General features: G+C 49.0%; 1 pseudogene; it reads right to left on the reverse strand.

The window, feature by feature from the left end:
- Nucleotides 1–65: 65 nt before the first annotated feature.
- On the reverse strand, nucleotides 66–1151 carry LOC149462126 (uncharacterized; annotated as a pseudogene).
- Between the last annotated feature and the right edge of the window lie 18670 nt (nucleotides 1152–19821).

Below are 19821 nucleotides of genomic sequence, written 5' to 3' on the forward strand. Positions count from 1 at the left end.
GGTGCAACAGGTTCCTGTTCTTTTTATCATTTTACAGACACCTCCTTTCTCAGCTAACACCATGTTCAAAGCCACCGGTTCTGGAATGCCATATAGGAGGTGGGGGCTAATTGGTCAGCAATTCCCTGGAGGGCATCCCTGGTGTAATTCACAAACCTCTGTTGGTATATGTATATGTAGTTAATCCAATCCACATTCTTGTTCACAGTTATTATGGGGATTAAAGACTTAAAACCAGCTTTTACCTGGTGCCTGGCTTTGAATTCGTCAGGGACCCCCCTTGGGACCCCTATGGCATCTATGTACACATGAGGGTCAAAACTTCCGGAGGGAGCTGTCCGCTTCCTCCTGTGACTAGGTGCTGGGTCAGTGTGTATGTCAGAAATATCTTCTGTTAGAATATGGAGAGGCATAATGACCTTTGCAAGGGCACATTCACCGGTCCAGGTTCATTCTAACCTGGTCCTGATTTTTAGGTCGCTGCAGATCCAGTATATGTCACCAAGGGACTGGGTTTGGTTTTGTAATAACTTCCCTTAGACACTACTGTAGGTAGAGCAGTATCCTTCGGTGAAATTACCCAGGAACCTTCCCTTACCCTGGTAATTAGAATAACAGGTGTAGTTCCTGGGATATATAGTGATGCCGTCTCCAGGCTTCGAGATTTTGGTAACTATAGGATACTCCTTTTTCCACATTTCGCACGTAGAGTGATTGGTGGATGTATTAGTGAACAGGTTGAGGAAACATTCCTCACTGTCTTGTAGGATCTGGAGAGGGACTGTCCCTAAATGTGGCCTGGCACTACCACAGACATAGCAACTACTTCTGTTATGTTGGTTGGCACTGCATCTCATCCACTCAAGCCACAGGTTAGTGTCTGAGAACCCGGTTTCAGCCGCCATTGTCTCTTCAAAGGTAGGGTTTGCTATTGCTATCACGTCTTTTATAGCAGGGATGGAAGGTTTAAGGGAATTTGTTGTTGGTTTTGATGAGTTATACATGTCTTTTAGGTAAACTTTTGCTAGAGGTGTACCATACGGTGGGTACCTGCCTAACCAGTAAAGTCCTGCATCACAGGGGCTGGGATTCTCAATATTCAGGACGAGCCTTTCTCCGTAATCACTGCACTCTAACTTCCAGATAGGCATGCGTTTAATGAGAGGCTTCCCCACCTTATCTTTCCTCTTCAAAGCACTCTGTGGTTGATACCCCCCACCTGCTCCAGTACTCCATACCACTGATCCCCAATGGGCACAGTTCTGTCCTCAAGAATCATCCATTATACACACGTATATCTGAATCTGGCGGATCCCCATATGGCTGTTGCAATATATGGGTATCATACTACAAAAATCAAAGGTAAATGCAGCCACATATGTGTTGGATGAATTGTACCAAAATGTGGTGATGCCATTCATCGTAGTGATGGCCACCTATTGAGCACCTGCTTTGGTGATAGCCACCAGCTAAGCTTCTATCAAACTCATTAGGAAAAGGATATACAACACAATCATCATGGTGCAGGCAGGGTCTTGTCCTCAGGAGATAGGGCTTTCTTGCAATGGGAGGCGTGTATCCAGGTGTTCTTCCCCTCCAGCTTTACAGAAGTGGCTGTGGTCAACAGGACTTGGAATGGTCCTTCGAATCGGGGATCAAGTGAATTTTTCCTCGTGAATTTCTTCACCAACACCCAGTTTCCTGGCTGAAGACTGTGAGTTCCCGAGTCTGTCTCTGGATCTGGAATGGAGGAAAACACTTGAGAATGGATATTGGTTAATTCTCTAGACAGACGTGTGACATAGCTAGTTAACACATCAGATTGTAACTGCAACTGCTGTGGAAAGTAACAGCCAAGTCTGGGGGCTGAACCAAACAAAATTTCATAAGGGGACAGGGCATGTTTCCCCCGGGGTGTGTGTCTGACACTGAACAGGGCAATGGGCAAACTATCTGGCCAACTCATGTTAGTATCTTGGGCCATCTTTAGTATCCTGTTTTTTAAAGTCCTATTCATCCTTTCTACTTTCCCACTGCTTTGAGGGTGGTATGGGGTGTGTAGGGCCAACTGAACCCCCAATGCTGTCCAAATCTCTTTTGTAGGGGTTGCTGTAAAGGCTGGACCCTGATCACTCTCTATCACCTCTGGGACCGCAAATCTACAAACTACCTCACTCAGTAGTTTCTTAGCTGTGGTCTTGACTGTCATGTTTGTAATAGCATAGGCTTCTGGCCAACCAGAGAACATGTCCACCACCACTAGGGCATATTCGTATCGGCCACTTTTTGGCATCTGTATATGATCAATCTGTACCCTCTGGAATGGATAGAGGGGTTTTGCCAGATGCTTCTGCGGTGTCTTTTCTGTCCTCCCCGGGTTGCATTTTTCACATACTACACACGAGGCGCAGTCATTTTTGGTTAAGGTAGTTATCCCTGGAGCCTAGTAATACTTGCTGATCAGTGAATTCATTAAGTTCTTAGAGAGATGTGCATGCCCATGCGCCCATTGGATGACTGCTGGGTACATATATTTTGGTAAACAAGTTTTACCTTTCATCGAATACAGTTCTCCATCGTAATCTGCTCCTTTATCGATCCATTCCAACCTTTCTTCTGTGTAAGCAGCCATTTGCATAGAGACTAGGTATTGCTTGTCGGATGACACATGCACCGCCAAAGGCATCTGTGCTGAGGTCTCACTCTCCTCCTCGGCCACCTCGGCCATTTTTTGTTGGTTTTTCACTGCTTCTTTGGCAGCTATATCCACCAAGTGGTTCCCTCTGGCCTCTTGAGATTTCAGTTTGCCATGTGCTTTAACCTTCAAAACAGCCACTTGGTCAGGCAGGAGCAGTGCATCCATTAAATCCTTGATGGCTGGGCTGTGTTTCACCGGTGTTCCAGCCGCTGTCAGAAACCCTCTGGCTTTCCAGATGATACCGAAGTCATGAGCTACTCCAAAGGCATACCTTGAGTCTGTGAAAATATTGGCTCTTTTACCTTCTGCCATCTTACATGCTGTAGAGTGGGCTTGAAGCTCTGCTTCCTGGGCAGATACAGTTGGTGGTAATGCTCCTGCTTGTAGAATTTCAAATGCAGAGGTCACAGCATAACCTGTGTGGTACTTGCCTCCTTCATCTGCATATCTGGAGCCATCCACAAAAAGTGTGTAATCATGGTTTTCTAGAGGAATTTCACTCACTGTAGGGAGATGTGTGGTTTCCATGTGCATTATTTCAAGGCAGTCATGTGGAGTAGTGCAGGGGTCTCCTTCTTCACCTTCTCCTTCTTCTCCCCCCTCGAAAAATGGCAGAAGGGTGGCCGGGTTGAGGGTGAGACACCTTTGGAGGGTCACATTGTCAGGAATGAGAAGGGAGATTTGCAACCGTAGGTGTCTGGCCGTAGACAGGTGTCGGGGTTGTATCTGATTCAGGATGGCAGCAATCTCATGCAGTGCCAGAAGAAGCAGGGGGTGTGCTAAAGCGAGGTCTGAAGATTTGTCCAACAGTGCTTGAGCAGCGAAGACAGCTCTTAGACAGGAGGGGCCACCCCTAGCTACGGGGTTCATGTGGCAAGAATAGTACCCAATGGGTCTGGTCTGCCCTCCATGTACTTGAGCCAGGACTCCCGTGGCATGGCCTTGCTTTTCTGACACAAACAGTTTGAAGGGTTTCTCATAATCTGGAAGGCCCAAGGCAGGAGCGGTGGATATTGCTTGCTTCAGCAGAATAAAGTTGTCCAGGGCCTCAATTGACAAGGTAAATGGCACAGACTTGAGAGCATCATAGAGTGGTTGCATGAGGATTGATGCATCAGGGATCCATGCCCTGCAGTAGGATATGAGTCCAAGAAAGGCATGCAGTTGTTTAGCTGCTTTTGGTTGGGGAATGTCCTGGATTGCAGCTACACGGTCCGGTGTAATATGTCTTGTGCCTTTAAAAATACAGTGGCCCATAAAGATTACTTTCTTGGAACACCATTGTAGTTTGTCTTTGGAGGCCTTACAGCCTTGTTCGTCCAAGTACCGGAGCAGCTTTTCAGATGCTTCTGCTGCTAAGGGCAGGGTGTTGGCACACAGCAAGAGGTCATCGACATATTGGAGCAGGGTCACAGTAGGATTCTCTGCCTGCCAAGTGCTTAAGATCCCTGCCATTGCCTGAGCAAATTGGCTGGGTGAATTTTGGGCTCCTTGTGGCACAACTGTCCAGGTGTACTGCCGGCCCTCATGGGTAAAGGCGAAAAGATACTGGCTATCTTGAGCAAGGGGCACACTGAAGAAGGCATTGGCCAGGTCCACCACTGTGAAGTACTCAGCCTCTGTAGGTACACCTGATAATAAGGTATGTGGATTTGGCACAATTGGGGTATCCAACACCGTGGCTTCATTAACTGCTTGCAGATCCTGTACCATTCTGTACCTGTCTGGTTCCCCCTTCGGCATTTTCTTCTTGACAGGAAATAGGGGTGTGTTACATGGTGAGGTGCAGGGTACCAAAGCTCCATTCTGGACTAGAGCAACTACATGTTTTGCTATAGCTGCTGACTGCGCCAGTTTAAGTGGGTATTGAGGCTTTCGGGGCAATGATGCGCCCTCTTTGAGCTTGACTGAAACCGGTGGCACCTTCAAGTGACCAATATCTTCGGGTCCTGTGGACCATAAACATGTAGGGATTCTATCAAGTACTTCCTGTGGTATTGCACCTGGGGTTATTGCTTCATGAAATGTCATCATGAGGGGTAAGGAGCACAAGGCAGAGGAGTCCTCCAAGGATAGGGGAGTGTGTAGTTTCACTCACCCTTCAGGCATGAAAATGATTGAGGCCTGCAGTCTGGACAGCACATCAGCTCCTAGCAGATTTAAGGGACATGTAGAGGACACCACAAATCTGGCAAGCAAATCAGGAAATGTCCCCACTTGGAGTGGCTCTGTAAGTGGGCTGGAGCGGGGCACCCCATCCACACCCACACCCACGCAGGAAACGTCAATAGTGGAAAGGAAAGAAGGAAAGAATCAGCAGGCAGGTCCTCAGCCCTCAGCACGCTCCTGGCTGCACCTGTGTCAACGAGAAAAGTGGTAGGTTTTCCTTGTATGGGTAACGTGACCTTTGCAAGGGGTCCCCCAGTCCCGTTTGAGGACACTGCCATAAGGGATGACACGGGTTTGCCCATTTCCTAGCGAGAGTTTGGGCATGGTGGCTGATGTTCGCGCTGCCCTTCCCGGGGGTCCCTGTCTTGTCTGGGATGTCTTGGGGCTCTGCATTCTCTTCTAAAGTGTCCCCGTTTTCCACAGTTGTAACAGGTGATCCTTTCCCTAATATTGGGCAGTGGTGGTGGATGAGTGTAGGTGGGATCTTCGTCATTGACCACCATGAGGAGCGCTGTTTTTTTCCCTTTTTGGTTTTCTATGCCTCTGGCCACCAACAGTAAATTGAACATCTTCATAGAGCGGTACTCAGGGCGGGCCACCATCAGGCCTTTTCTGATATTCTCTTTGAGCCCTGAGACAAAAGCAGTTGAGAGCATGTGTGTGTGTGCCTTTTCATATTGAGAGAAGCCCAGATCATCGCAGGCCTGTATGAGCCTGGCATGATACTTCTCCACAGACTCCTCTTTATCTTGGGTGATGTCTTGGATCGTGGTAGTCTGATCCGCCAATTTCTCCTTTGCCCAGTTGTGGAGTTGGGCACAGAACTCCACACCTGAAGAATAAGAAGTGGTACTTGTCAGGCAAGCATCACTGAAGGCCGTCTGCTTGACCAGCCAGAAAATGTGTCCTGCTTTACTTTGGCATAGGCTGATCAAGTCTCTCCAGGCGGCTGAGTAAATTTCTTGTATCTGCACTACCCTGCTGTAAAAGGGCATTGGCTGTTTCTCTGGGTCAGGCAGACACGTCACTAAGGCCGCTGCTTGTGATGGGGTAAAAGCGACATACATTACCGGTGCCCCTTCCCGTAATCTTGGATGTCGGGGCTGTCCTGTGTACTGTTCCTGTTTAGGTTGTACTCCACTGTGCATGGGTTTGGGAGTCAAATCTATCAGCGCCCTTGTTGCTTGCAGATGTCGATCATCCGACTCAAATGCATTGTCATTCATATGTCCGGCTTCTACTGTAGGGAATACGGGAATGTGATATGAGCCATCCTGGTTTAGAGCAGGAAGAACTGGGTATACGCATTGGTTGGGCCTTCTGGGTGTACCAAGATGGCTGCCAGGCGGAAGTGCACTGGGCTGGACAGGAAGTGACAATACAGGTGCAGCAAGCTGGCTGCTACCAGGAAGTGTACTGGGCTGGGCAGGAAGTGACAATACAGGTGCAGCAAAATGGCTGCTATTGGAAGTTGTTATAGTGGGTTGTGCTTGGGCTGGGTGGTGGGAATGAAGTGGGCATTAGACGAAGGGCAGGGCTGTCCCTCCCCTCTTTTGTCCCAAATTCTGTCGTAGGGCAGTGGTTCTGGCACACTTCCATTTTCAACCTTGTGATACACATACAATGTACAATCGCCATCTTTCTGGATTTCTTCTATCCAGCCTTCTTTATGTAACGCTTTTGCAGTTCTATACCAAGCTTCTGCCACATTCAGCAAACCTTTATCACATAAAACTCCTCTCTGTTCCTTCAATAGTATACGCTACTCCTCCGGCTGAAGTCGGGCAATGTCGACCGTCAGCTCACAAACTTTCGCTACTTTAGATAACTTTTTAACTGCTTCACTACCTTCTCTCCTCTTCACAATATCACGTGCTAGTAATCCTTTTTCTGGCTTGGCTGTCTTCTGACCCATCTTCCCCTCCTCTCTCTGGGTCACCCAACTCGTACCAAGCTCTTCTCGCTCTGTTCTGTCGCAGCTAACGGCTTCAGGGGCAGTGCGGGCAACTAATAGGTTAATATCCCTCCTCCTCTGCTTTCTGTTTTATCTCCCCTGTGGGTTTAATCTCAGAACATACACTCAAACAGTAATCCACAAATACACTCAGAACAAGACATTACCCCTCTCGCCCCTCAGTGCCATGAAGCCTCAGCAGCTGAGCTAACCCTCAGGGGTCTCCCACACTGTCAACCCCGAGTCACCATCCGTAGATGCTTGTTGCAAGGTTTCGTCTTCTCAGGGGCAGACAGCTCACCTGGCAGGACACCCAATTGCAACTATTCTTTCTGTCTGCTGAGCCACAGCCCCTCAGTTACAACAGACACTGAACAAATAATACACAGTCAGCAGAGATCCAGTGGCAGGTTCGTTAAACAGCCCCAGGCGAGGAATAAAAATTACCTGCCTCTAGATGGCCTCCGGAAGCTGACAAGACCGGCGGCCAGACCGGACAGAAACAAATCGTACAGTGTAAGAGTAAAAGTACCTACCGTATTCTCAGGGGTTGCGCAGGCCCCTTTTGGTCTGTCCCCGCCAGCCGCTCAGTCACTCGCGTGGTCTCCCGTCGGTCAGAACCTGGGGCCCCACGTTGGGCGCCAGCTAAAAAGGTTTTTTGAGAACCACAATCGGGTTCAGGGTAGGATGTCTGCTGCTATTCCTAATTTTGAGAAATGAATTGCACGTGCACGCCGGAAAATGATCACACTGACAACTGTCCACTATGACCACGTCTTCATCTCTGTTTATTGCAGGGCGGTGCTTAATTTTTTATACATAGAGAACAATAGAGTATACGTCATTATTATGCAAATATGATCATAGTCTAAAAAGCACATTTTGGTTGGCTGAAATATAGAAAGAAGGCAAGAACTTGAAGCTTGTTGCCCGTTATCTCTTCACTCCCTCACATATTCAAGGCCGTACTTGCAAGATCCTCACAGCTCGACGGGAGGGGTTGAGAACATCGCTGAACAAACAAGTTAAAGAGGACTGCAAAGCCCAGCAGACAAAATATATATACACAACATATATTTAGAAATATGAAAAAGTAGAAAAGTAGAAAAATAAGTATGTATAAAATGTATATATTCAACAGGAAACCGAATAAGCATTTTACCAAATCCATCACACTTTGTGTACTGGTGTGCAGTTGGAACAGGCAGGGGCTATCCTCAAACTGTTCCCAAAAAGATGGAAGAATGAAAATGTCCAAAATGACTTGGTATCCTGACACCTTAAGAGTTCCCTTCACTTGAACTAAGGAGCCAAGCCCAACCCCTGAAAATGAACCCCATACCATAATCCACCAAACTTTACACTTGACACAATGCAGTCAGGCAATTAACATTTTCCTGGTAACAGTCAAACCCAGACATGTCCATCGGGTTGCCAGACAGAGAAGCATGATTTGTTACTTCAGAGAACACGTCTGCCCTGCTCTAGAGTCAGATTTGATACTTTACACCACTGCATTTGATCCTTTGCACTTAGTGATGTAAGGCTTGGATGCAGCTGCTCAGGCATGAAAACCCATTCCGTGAAGCTCTCTACACACTGTTGTTGTGCTAATCTGAAGGCCACATGAAGTTTGGAGGTTTATTGACTCTGCAGACAGTTGGCAACTTCTGCGCACTGTGCGCTTCAGCATGCGCTGACCCCACTCTGTCATTTTACGTGGCCTTTTTACGAGTTGTTGTTGTTCCCAGTTACTTCCATTTTGTTATAATACCACTAACAGCTGACCATAGAATATTTAGTAGCAAGTAAATTTCACGGATGGACTTATTGCACAGGTGGCAACCTATAATGGTACCACGCTTGAATTGGCACCAATTTTTTCACAATTGTTTGTAGAAGCAGTCTGCATGCCTGGGTGCTTGATTTTATACACCTGTGGCCATGGAGGTGATTGGAACACCCGAATCCAATGATATAGAGGGGTGTCCCAATACTTTTTGCAATAAGGGTATGTGTAATATAGTGTACGTGCATTCAGCCATATACAGTACATGTATTGTTTTTGGTATTTCAGACTGTTGGTTATATTAAAATCCTCTACTGTTTTCATATTGCTTTAAAAACTAGTACAGAAGGAAATTGAAGGTGTTTTATGTTGCCACTGAATTTTTTAAAACTAGAATTTTCTAATATAGGTAGAAAATGAAGAGATGATATCTCATTGGAATTCCTATTAATTCTTCACATAATCATTTATGTGTGAGCCCCACATTTCATTTTCATATGCTTTTCTGGACAGTTGATACCATGAAAAAATTATTAGTTTAAATAGAAGAATACCTTGTGAGCTATGGAAAGATGCACCATCAAATGTTCATTCCCAAGTCAGCTGATTTACAAAATTGAAGTGAGCAAGTAAACCTAATTTCTGCATGGCTAACTTCACTGAAAAAGAAAATCAAAGGAACAAAGTTAATTAGCTTAATAGTAATAGTTTGTAATTCTGGTCACAGATAAAACACCTAATTGTAATCTTTGATAAAAAAAGAAAAACTTAGTTATTATCAGTTTAGATGTATCATCATTATGTCATGTTTAGAGATGAGCGAATCGAAGTATCCGAAGTGGAATTCGAGTCGAATATCGGAAAAATTTCGATTCGTGCCGAATCCGAAAAACAGCCTAATTCGGACGCGCGAATCGAAATTTTTCCGAAAATGGCGGCTGACATGTGCGGCGACGGAGCGGGGATGTCGGGGAAGGCGCGCAGACAAGGCGCGCTGCCCCATAATGCATTCCTCAACGACATGTGATCGCATCAGCCAATCAGCAGCCAGCCAGCCAGCACTGTGTAATGGTCGAGGTATATATAGCGGCCATTTTGGAAATCTTCATTTGCCTGCAGTCATTGAACAGAGGCAGACCGCTCTGTACTAGGGACAGGGACAGAGTTAGGGCCACAGAAACGAGAATTGGGGACAGAGAGAAGTTACTTAGGGACAGAGAACCATTACTCAGGGACACAGACTTGTTAATGAGGGCCACAGAATCGTTATTTAGGGACAAAGAAACGCTAGTTAGGGCCACAGAATTCATACTCAGGGACAGACAGAATTGTTACTCAGTGCCAGAGAATTGTTACTTAGGGCCACAGAAACGTTATTAGGGCCACAGAATTTTTACTCAGGGACAGACAGAATTGTTACTGAGTGCCAGAGAATTGTTACTCAGGGACAGACAGAATTGTTACTGAGTGCCAGAGAATTCTTACTCAGGGCCACAGAATTCATTCTCAGGGACAGACAGAATTGTTACTCAGGGACAGACAGAATTGTTACTGAGTGCCAGAGAATTGTTACTCAGGGACAGACAGAATTGTTACTGAGTGCCAGAGAATTGTTACTCAGGGACAGACAGAATTGTTACTGAGTGCCAGAGAATTGTTACTCAGGGACAGACAGAATTGTTACTGAGTGCCAGAGAATTGTTACTCAGGGACAGACAGAATTGTTACTGAGTGCCAGAGAATTGTTACTCAGGGACAGACAGAATTGTTACTGAGTGCCAGAGAATTGTTACTCAGGGACAGACAGAATTGTTACTGAGTGCCAGAGAATTGTTACTCAGGGACAGACAGAATTGTTACTGAGTGCCAGAGAATTGTTACTCAGGGACAGACAGAATTGTTACTGAGTGCCAGAGAATTGTTACTCAGGGACAGACAGAATTGTTACTGAGTGCCAGAGAATTGTTACTCAGGGACAGACAGAATTGTTACTGAGTGCCAGAGAATTGTTACTCGCACAGACACAAAATTGTTACTTGCACAGACACAGAATTGTTACTCGCGCAGACACAGAATTGTTACTCAGGGCCACAGAATTCATACTCAGGGACAGACAGAATTGTTACTGAGTGCCAGAGAATTGTTACTCAGGGACAGACAGAATTGTTACTGAGTGCCAGAGAATTGTTACTCAGGGACAGACAGAATTGTTACTGAGTGCCAGAGAATTGTTACTCGCACAGACACAAAATTGTTACTTGCACAGACACAGAATTGTTACTCGCACAGACACAGAATTGTTACTCAGGGCCACAGAATTCATACTCAGGGACAGACAGAATTGTTACTGAGCGCCAGAGAATTGTTACTCAGGGACAGACAGAATTGTTACTGAGTGCCAGAGAATTGTTACTCAGGGACAGACAGAATTGTTACTGAGTGCCAGAGAATTGTTACTCAGGGACAGACAGAATTGTTACTGAGTGCCAGAGAATTGTTACTCAGGGACAGACAGAATTGTTACTGAGTGCCAGAGAATTGTTACTCGCACAGACACAAAATTGTTACTTGCACAGACACAGAATTGTTACTCGCACAGACACAGAATTGTTACTCAGGGCCACAGAATTCATACTCAGGGACAGACAGAATTGTTACTGAGTGCCAGAGAATTGTTACTCAGGGACAGACAGAATTGTTACTGAGTGCCAGAGAATTGTTACTCAGGGACAGACAGAATTGTTACTGAGTGCCAGAGAATTGTTACTCGCACAGACACAAAATTGTTACTTGCACAGACACAGAATTGTTACTCGCACAGACACAGAATTGTTACTCAGGGCCACAGAATTCATACTCAGGGACAGACAGAATTGTTACTGAGTGCCAGAGAATTGTTACTCAGGGACAGACAGAATTGTTACTGAGTGCCAGAGAATTGTTACTCAGGGACAGACAGAATTGTTACTGAGTGCCAGAGAATTGTTACTCGCACAGACACAAAATTGTTACTTGCACAGACACAGAATTGTTACTCGCACAGACACAGAATTGTTACTCAGGGCCACAGAATTCATACTCAGGGACAGACAGAATTGTTACTGAGTGCCAGAGAATTGTTACTCAGGGACAGACAGAATTGTTACTGAGTGCCAGAGAATTGTTACTCAGGGACAGACAGAATTGTTACTGAGTGCCAGAGAATTGTTACTCGCACAGACACAAAATTGTTACTTGCACAGACACAGAATTGTTACTCGCACAGACACAGAATTGTTACTCAGGGCCACAGAATTCATACTCAGGGACAGACAGAATTGTTACTGAGTGCCAGAGAATTGTTACTCAGGGACAGACAGAATTGTTACTGAGTGCCAGAGAATTGTTACTCAGGGACAGACAGAATTGTTACTGAGTGCCAGAGAATTGTTACTCGCACAGACACAAAATTGTTACTTGCACAGACACAGAATTGTTACTCGCACAGACACAGAATTGTTACTCAGGGCCACAGAATTCATACTCAGGGACAGACAGAATTGTTACTGAGTGCCAGAGAATTGTTACTCAGGGACAGACAGAATTGTTACTGAGTGCCAGAGAATTGTTACTCAGGGACAGACAGAATTGTTACTGAGTGCCAGAGAATTGTTACTCGCACAGACACAAAATTGTTACTTGCACAGACACAGAATTGTTACTCGCACAGACACAGAATTGTTACTCAGGGCCACAGAATTCATACTCAGGGACAGACAGAATTGTTACTGAGTGCCAGAGAATTGTTACTCAGGGACAGACAGAATTGTTACTGAGTGCCAGAGAATTGTTACTCAGGGACAGACAGAATTGTTACTGAGTGCCAGAGAATTGTTACTCAGGGACAGACAGAATTGTTACTGAGTGCCAGAGAATTGTTACTCAGGGACAGACAGAATTGTTACTGAGTGCCAGAGAATTGTTACTCGCACAGACACAAAATTGTTACTTGCACAGACACAGAATTGTTACTCGCACAGACACAGAATTGTTACTCAGGGCCACAGAATTCATACTCAGGGACAGACAGAATTGTTACTGAGTGCCAGAGAATTGTTACTCGCACAGACACAAAATTGTTACTTGCACAGACACAGAATTGTTACTCGCACAGACACAGAATTGTTACTCAGGGCCACAGAATTCATACTCAGGGACAGACAGAATTGTTACTGAGTGCCAGAGAATTGTTACTCAGGGACAGACAGAATTGTTACTGAGTGCCAGAGAATTGTTACTCAGGGACAGACAGAATTGTTACTGAGTGCCAGAGAATTGTTACTCGCACAGACACAAAATTGTTACTTGCACAGACACAGAATTGTTACTCGCACAGACACAGAATTGTTACTCGCACAGACACAGAATTGTTACTCAGGGCCACAGAATTCATACTCAGGGACAGACAGAATTGTTACTGAGTGCCAGAGAATTGTTACTCAGGGACACCTAATCGTTGAATTAAATAGTATGTCAGACAACATGCAGAGGAGTGGCAGAGGAGGCAATGTTTTAGGAGCGAGCAGACGTGGCAGCAGAGGAAGGGGTCGAGGCAGCAGTATTCGCAGCCAGAGGCCAGTGCTCCCGGTGTCATCCAGCGGTCGTGTCTCCACCGACAACCCTGCCGTCATTGATTGGTTGGCTCGGTCGTCTTCCTCTTCCCAGGTCACCTCTGACACCTACAGCCAACGGTCGGTGGGTACGTCAGACACAACCGTTAGTTGGCATGGCCCGGGACCAAGCCCACTGAAATCACGTGTCCTCTACCTGCCCCTGTCCTTTGCTGTTCCCTCACCAAGCGAAGTATCGCATGCTGTGGGCTCAGCCCCACTGTACAGTGAGGAAGAGCTAACAGAGGGCGGTCAGGAACGGGGGGAGACATCGGCCTTTTCAGCAGCCAAGCGAACAAGTACTGGCGAGGAGAGTGGCTCGGTAGCCGGTCTAGAGACAGGTCTGTCTCCTGACCCAGACGCAGCCGAGGGGGCTAGTAGTGAGGCGGAGACCCTACTTGATGATGAGGAGGTTGATCGCACTTGGCAGCCTCGTCGTCATCAGGCAATTTCTTCCGCATCATCAGGAGAAGAGGGTGGCAGCTTGGCAGCGAGCAAAACAGTCGGTGGGTTGCCCAGGAGACAGCAGCAGGGTCGCATCAGTGTCAGTGGAGCCAAACGTCCACGGAGTAGAGCACCAGCTCCACTGCAGCCTACCACCACGGCCAGTAGTGGTGCCGGTGCGCACGGAGGAAGTAGCAGTCAGCCAGTGAAGAGTAGCGGGGGCAAAGTTTCCTACTCGGTGGTGTGGCAATTTTTCCTCAAGCCGCCCGAGGAAGTAAACGTAGCCGTATGTCGACTATGTGGCCAGAAATGCAAGCGTGGCCAGGGGGCCCATGTTGGGACTACAGCGTTGCGTCAGCATATGCAGCGTCACCATTCGGTGGCCTGGGAAAACCGTGATAAACATACGGCGGTTCTGCCTGCCCCAGCCCCCGCTCCATCACCCGCTCCGTTACTTGCTCCGTCACCCGACGTCGTCAATCGCCCTCTATCAGCCAGTCAAGGCTCCAACACCTCTGCTGAGGGGAGTTGTCGCTCATTGGCATCTTCCGCTCGTTCAGATGCTCCTTCTCCTGCTACTCCTCTTCTCGGATTCCGTCAACAGTCTTTCTTGGAATCCGTATCCAAGAGACAACAGTTTGCGAGCACGCACCCGACGGTGCAAAAGCTGAACGTCCTCCTGTCCAAGTTGCTGGTGCTGCAGTCCCTCCCTTTCCAACTGGTGGACTCAGCACCTTTCCGAGAAATGATGGCTTGTGCCGCGCCGCGGTGGAGAGTGCCAAGCCGTCATTTCTTTGCCCAAAAGGCAGTGCCAGCCCTGCATTCACATGTAGAAGAGATGGTGGGCCAGTCTTTGAGCATGTCGGTCTCTGCCAAAGTGCACGGCAGCGCCGACGTGTGGAGCTGTAACTACGGTCAGGGACAGTACATGTCATTTACGGCCCACTGGGTGAACGTGGTGCCGGCACAGCCGCACCAGCAACTTGGACAGGTCACGACGCTTTTGCCTCCACGTTTGCACGTCCTTGGTCCAGCAAGCATGTCCGCCTCTACCACCTCTTTTTCCGCCGTGTCCTCAGCCGCCACCCCCGTGCCAAGTCCCATTACCCGACCGGCATATCACATGTGCAGGGCGCAACGGTGTCACGCTGTGCTGCACCTGGTATGCCTTGGCGAACGTAGTCACACAGGGGAGGAACTGCTGAGTGTAATGAACAGAGAAATCGACAGATGGCTGTCTCCGCGCAAACTAAAAATCGGAACCATGTTGACTGACAACGGAAAGAACATGGTGTCTGCTCTGCGTCAAGGAAGGTTGTGCCATGCGCCATGCATGGCTCACGTGTTCAATCTGGTTGTCAAGCGGTTCCTAAAATCCACCATCCCACTGCAAGACATCCTTAAAATGTCACGTAAACTGTGCATGCATTTCAGCCATTCCTACACCGCAAAGAACACCCTCATTGAGCTGCAGCGGCAGAACGGAATTCCACAGCATCGCCTGATCTGCGACGTTGCAACAAGGTGGAATTCAACCCTACACATGTTAGACCGCCTTTACGAGCAGCGAAAGGCCATCACCGATTTCCTGATGTTACAAGCGGATAAAGGTACTCCCCTGTGTAACTTAGATGTCAGCCATTGGCAGCTCATGCGTGACACCTGCCGCTTGCTCAGGCCCTTTGAGGAGGCCACGCTATTCGTGAGTCGGCAGGACTATGGGATGAACGACGTCATTCCTCTGTTGCACGTCCTGGAACAAATGCTGTTAACAATGGCTGGTCAGGGTGCGGTAGACGTGGCGCACAGATCTCAACGCCACATGACCCCTGTGGGGGCAGGACAGGAAGAAGAGGAGGAGGTAGAGGAGGACATTTGTGCTCAGGAATTATTGAGTGAAATGGGTGGTTTTTCCACTCAGCGGACAGGAGTGGAGGAGCAGGAGCATCTGGTAGAGGAGGAGGAGGAGGAGACAGAGGACCCAGACGCACCGTGGCAGTATGCTGTGGAGATGGAGGCAGGGAGTCCCTCGCATTCCTTGGCACAAATGGCCCATAGCATGCTCGGTTGCTTGCGTAGCGACAGCCGAATAATAACCATCAGACAGAGGGATGACTTTTGGCTGTCCACCTTGTTGGACCCTCGCTACCGGTCCAAAATGGTGGCCTTTTTCACACCTGCTGAGAGGGAGGCCAAAATTACGTACTATAAAAACCACCTATGTAGTCAGTTGGTCTCTGCCTTTGTGCGCCAACGTCCATCCTCAGACACTGTGGGCCCTGTGCGCTCGCGTTCCGCTGGCATGGCAGCAGGGGAGGGGTGGGGTGGTAGGAGCAGTGGCAGCTCCACCAGCAGTGGCTGCCTCAGTCTGCAGTCGATGATGAGTAGCTTTCTTCACCAGCGCAGTGAGGAAACTACTAACCAGCCGCAGCAGCAGCAGCAGCATCAGGTGGACCTGGAGCAGGAGCTCAAACAACAGGCTTGGGCCTACTTGGACAGCACCCTGCCAACCGAGGTAGACAATCCCCTTGACTACTGGGCAACGAAACTTGACCTTTGGCCCCAACTAGCTGAATTTGCCCTTGAAAGGCTGTCATGCCCGGCCAGTAGCGTGGCATCGGAGCGCGTGTTTAGTGCGGCAGGAGGTATTGTAACTCCGCGGAGGACACGACTGTCCACCCAAAGTGTGGAGAGACTCACGTTTGTGAAAATGAATCAGGCGTGGATTAGTCTGGATTTCAAACCACCAGTTCCTGACACAACTGACTAAATCCGCCATGAATCATGCCTCAAACATGTGCCACTTTCAGGTCTCCTCACACTGCTGGTGTGTTTAATTTTTTGACATAGGGTGCTGGCAGATTACGGGCCTCCTATAGCTGCTGCCAGGCCCCTAATCTGCCATAGGCCCCTATATACCGCCTCCTCATGCTGCTGCTAGGTCCAGAGTCTCTCATGGGTCCCTGTACGGCCTCCCATTGCTGCTGTCTCCATCGCCACACTCTGCTGCCATGTGCCACTTTCAGGTCTCTTCACACTGCTGGTGTGTTAAATTTTTTGACATAGGGTGCAGGCAGATTACGGGCCTCACATAGCTGCTGCCAGGCCCCTAATCTGCCATGGGCCCCTATATACCGCCTCCTCATGCTGCTGCCAAGTCTAGAGTCTGTCATGGGTCCCTGTACGGCCTCCCATTGCTGCTGTCTCCATCGCCACACTCTGCCATGTGCCACTTTCAGGTCTCTTCACACTGCTGGTGTGTTAAATTTTTTGACATAGGGTGCAGGCAGATTACGGGCCTCACATAGCTGCTGCCAGGCCCCTAATCTGCCATGGGCCCCTATATACCGCCTCCTCATGCTGCTGCCAAGTCTAGAGTCTGTCATGGGTCCCTGTACGGCCTCCCATTGCTGCTGTCTCCATCGCCACACTCTGCTGCCATGTGCCACTTTCAGGTCACTTCACACTGCTGGTGTGTTAAATTTTTTGACATAGGGTGCAGGCAGATTACGGGCCTCACATAGCTGCTGCCAGGCCCCTAATCTGCCATGGGCCCCTATATACCGCCTCCTCATGCTGCTGCCAAGTCCAGAGTCTGTCATGGTCCCTGTACGGCCTCCCATTGCTGCTGTCTCCATCGCCACACTCTGCTGCCATGTGCCACTTTCAGGTCTCTTCACACTGCTGGTGTGTTAAATTTTTTGACATAGGGTGCAGGCAGATTACGGGCCTCACATAGCTGCTGCCAGGCCCCTAATCTGCCATGGGCCCCTATATACCGCCTCCTCATGCTGCTGCCAAGTCCAGAGTCTGTCATGGTCCCTGTACGGCCTCCCATTGCTGCTGTCTCCATCGCCACACTCTGCTGCCATGTGCCACTTTCAGGTCTCTTCACACTGCTGGTGTGTTAAATTTTTTGACATAGGGTGCAGGCAGATTACGGGCCTCACATAGCTGCTGCCAGGCCCCTAATCTGCCATGGGCCCCTATATACCGCCTCCTCATGCTGCTGCCAAGTCCAGAGTCTGTCATGGTCCCTGTACGGCCTCCCATTGCTGCTGTCTCCATCGCCACACTCTGCTGCCATGTGCCACTTTCAGGTCTCTTCACACTGCTGGTGTGTTAAATTTTTTGACATAGGGTGCAGGCAGATTACGGGCCTCACATAGCTGCTGCCAGGCCCCTAATCTGCCATGGGCCCCTATATACCGCCTCCTCATGCTGCTGCCAAGTCTAGAGTCTGTCATGGGTCCCTGTACGGCCTCCCATTGCTGCTGTCTCCATCGCCACACTCTGCTGCCATGTGCCACTTTCAGGTCACTTCACACTGCTGGTGTGTTAAATTTTTTGACATAGGGTGCAGGCAGATTACGGGCCTCACATAGCTGCTGCCAGGCCCCTAATCTGCCATGGGCCCCTATATACCGCCTCCTCATGCTGCTGCCAAGTCCAGAGTCTGTCATGGTCCCTGTACGGCCTCCCATTGCTGCTGTCTCCATCGCCACACTCTGCTGCCATGTGCCACTTTCAGGTCTCTTCACACTGCTGGTGTGTTAAATTTTTTGACATAGGGTGCAGGCAGATTACGGGCCTCACATAGCTGCTGCCAGGCCCCTAATCTGCCATGGGCCCCTATATACCGCCTCCTCATGCTGCTGCCAAGTCCAGAGTCTGTCATGGTCCCTGTACGGCCTCCCATTGCTGCTGTCTCCATCGCCACACTCTGCTGCCATGTGCCACTTTCAGGTCTCTTCACACTGCTGGTGTGTTAAATTTTTTGACATAGGGTGCAGGCAGATTACGGGCCTCACATAGCTGCTGCCAGGCCCCTAATCTGCCATGGGCCCCTATATACCGCCTCCTCATGCTGCTGCCAAGTCCAGAGTCTGTCATGGTCCCTGTACGGCCTCCCATTGCTGCTGTCTCCATCGCCACACTCTGCTGCCATGTGCCACTTTCAGGTCTCTTCACACTGCTGGTGTGTTAAATTTTTTGACATAGGGTGCAGGCAGATTACGGGCCTCACATAGCTGCTGCCAGGCCCCTAATCTGCCATGGGCCCCTATATACCGCCTCCTCATGCTGCTGCCAAGTCCAGAGTCTGTCATGGTCCCTGTACGGCCTCCCATTGCTGCTGTCTCCATCGCCACACTCTGCTGCCATGTGCCACTTTCAGGTCTCTTCACACTGCTGGTGTGTTAAATTTTTTGACATAGGGTGCAGGCAGATTACGGGCCTCACATAGCTGCTGCCAGGCCCCTAATCTGCCATGGGCCCCTATATACCGCCTCCTCATGCTGCTGCCAAGTCCAGAGTCTGTCATGGTCCCTGTACGGCCTCCCATTGCTGCTGTCTCCATCGCCACACTCTGCTGCCATGTGCCACTTTCAGGTCTCTTCACACTGCTGGTGTGTTAAATTTTTTGACATAGGGTGCAGGCAGATTACGGGCCTCACATAGCTGCTGCCAGGCCCCTAATCTGCCATGGGCCCCTATATACCGCCTCCTCATGCTGCTGCCAAGTCCAGAGTCTGTCATGGTCCCTGTACGGCCTCCCATTGCTGCTGTCTCCATCGCCACACTCTGCTGCCATGTGCCACTTTCAGGTCTCTTCACACTGCTGGTGTGTTAAATTTTTTGACATAGGGTGCAGGCAGATTACGGGCCTCACATAGCTGCTGCCAGGCCCCTAATCTGCCATGGGCCCCTATATACCGCCTCCTCATGCTGCTGCCAAGTCCAGAGTCTGTCATGGTCCCTGTACGGCCTCCCATTGCTGCTGTCTCCATCGCCACACTCTGCTGCCATGTGCCACTTTCAGGTCTCTTCACACTGCTGGTGTGTTAAATTTTTTGACATAGGGTGCAGGCAGATTACGGGCCTCACATAGCTGCTGCCAGGCCCCTAATCTGCCATGGGCCCCTATATACCGCCTCCTCATGCTGCTGCCAAGTCCAGAGTCTGTCATGGTCCCTGTACGGCCTCCCATTGCTGCTGTCTCCATCGCCACACTCTGCTGCCATGTGCCACTTTCAGGTCTCTTCACACTGCTGGTGTGTTAAATTTTTTGACATAGGGTGCAGTTAGATTACGGGCCTCACATAGCTGCTGCCAGGCC

Source organism: Staurois parvus, unplaced genomic scaffold, assembly GCF_062004578.1.
Source record: "Staurois parvus isolate SC_StPar_1 unplaced genomic scaffold, SC_StPar_1.0 ptg000186l, whole genome shotgun sequence".
NCBI classification, from domain to species: domain Eukaryota; kingdom Metazoa; phylum Chordata; class Amphibia; order Anura; family Ranidae; genus Staurois; species Staurois parvus.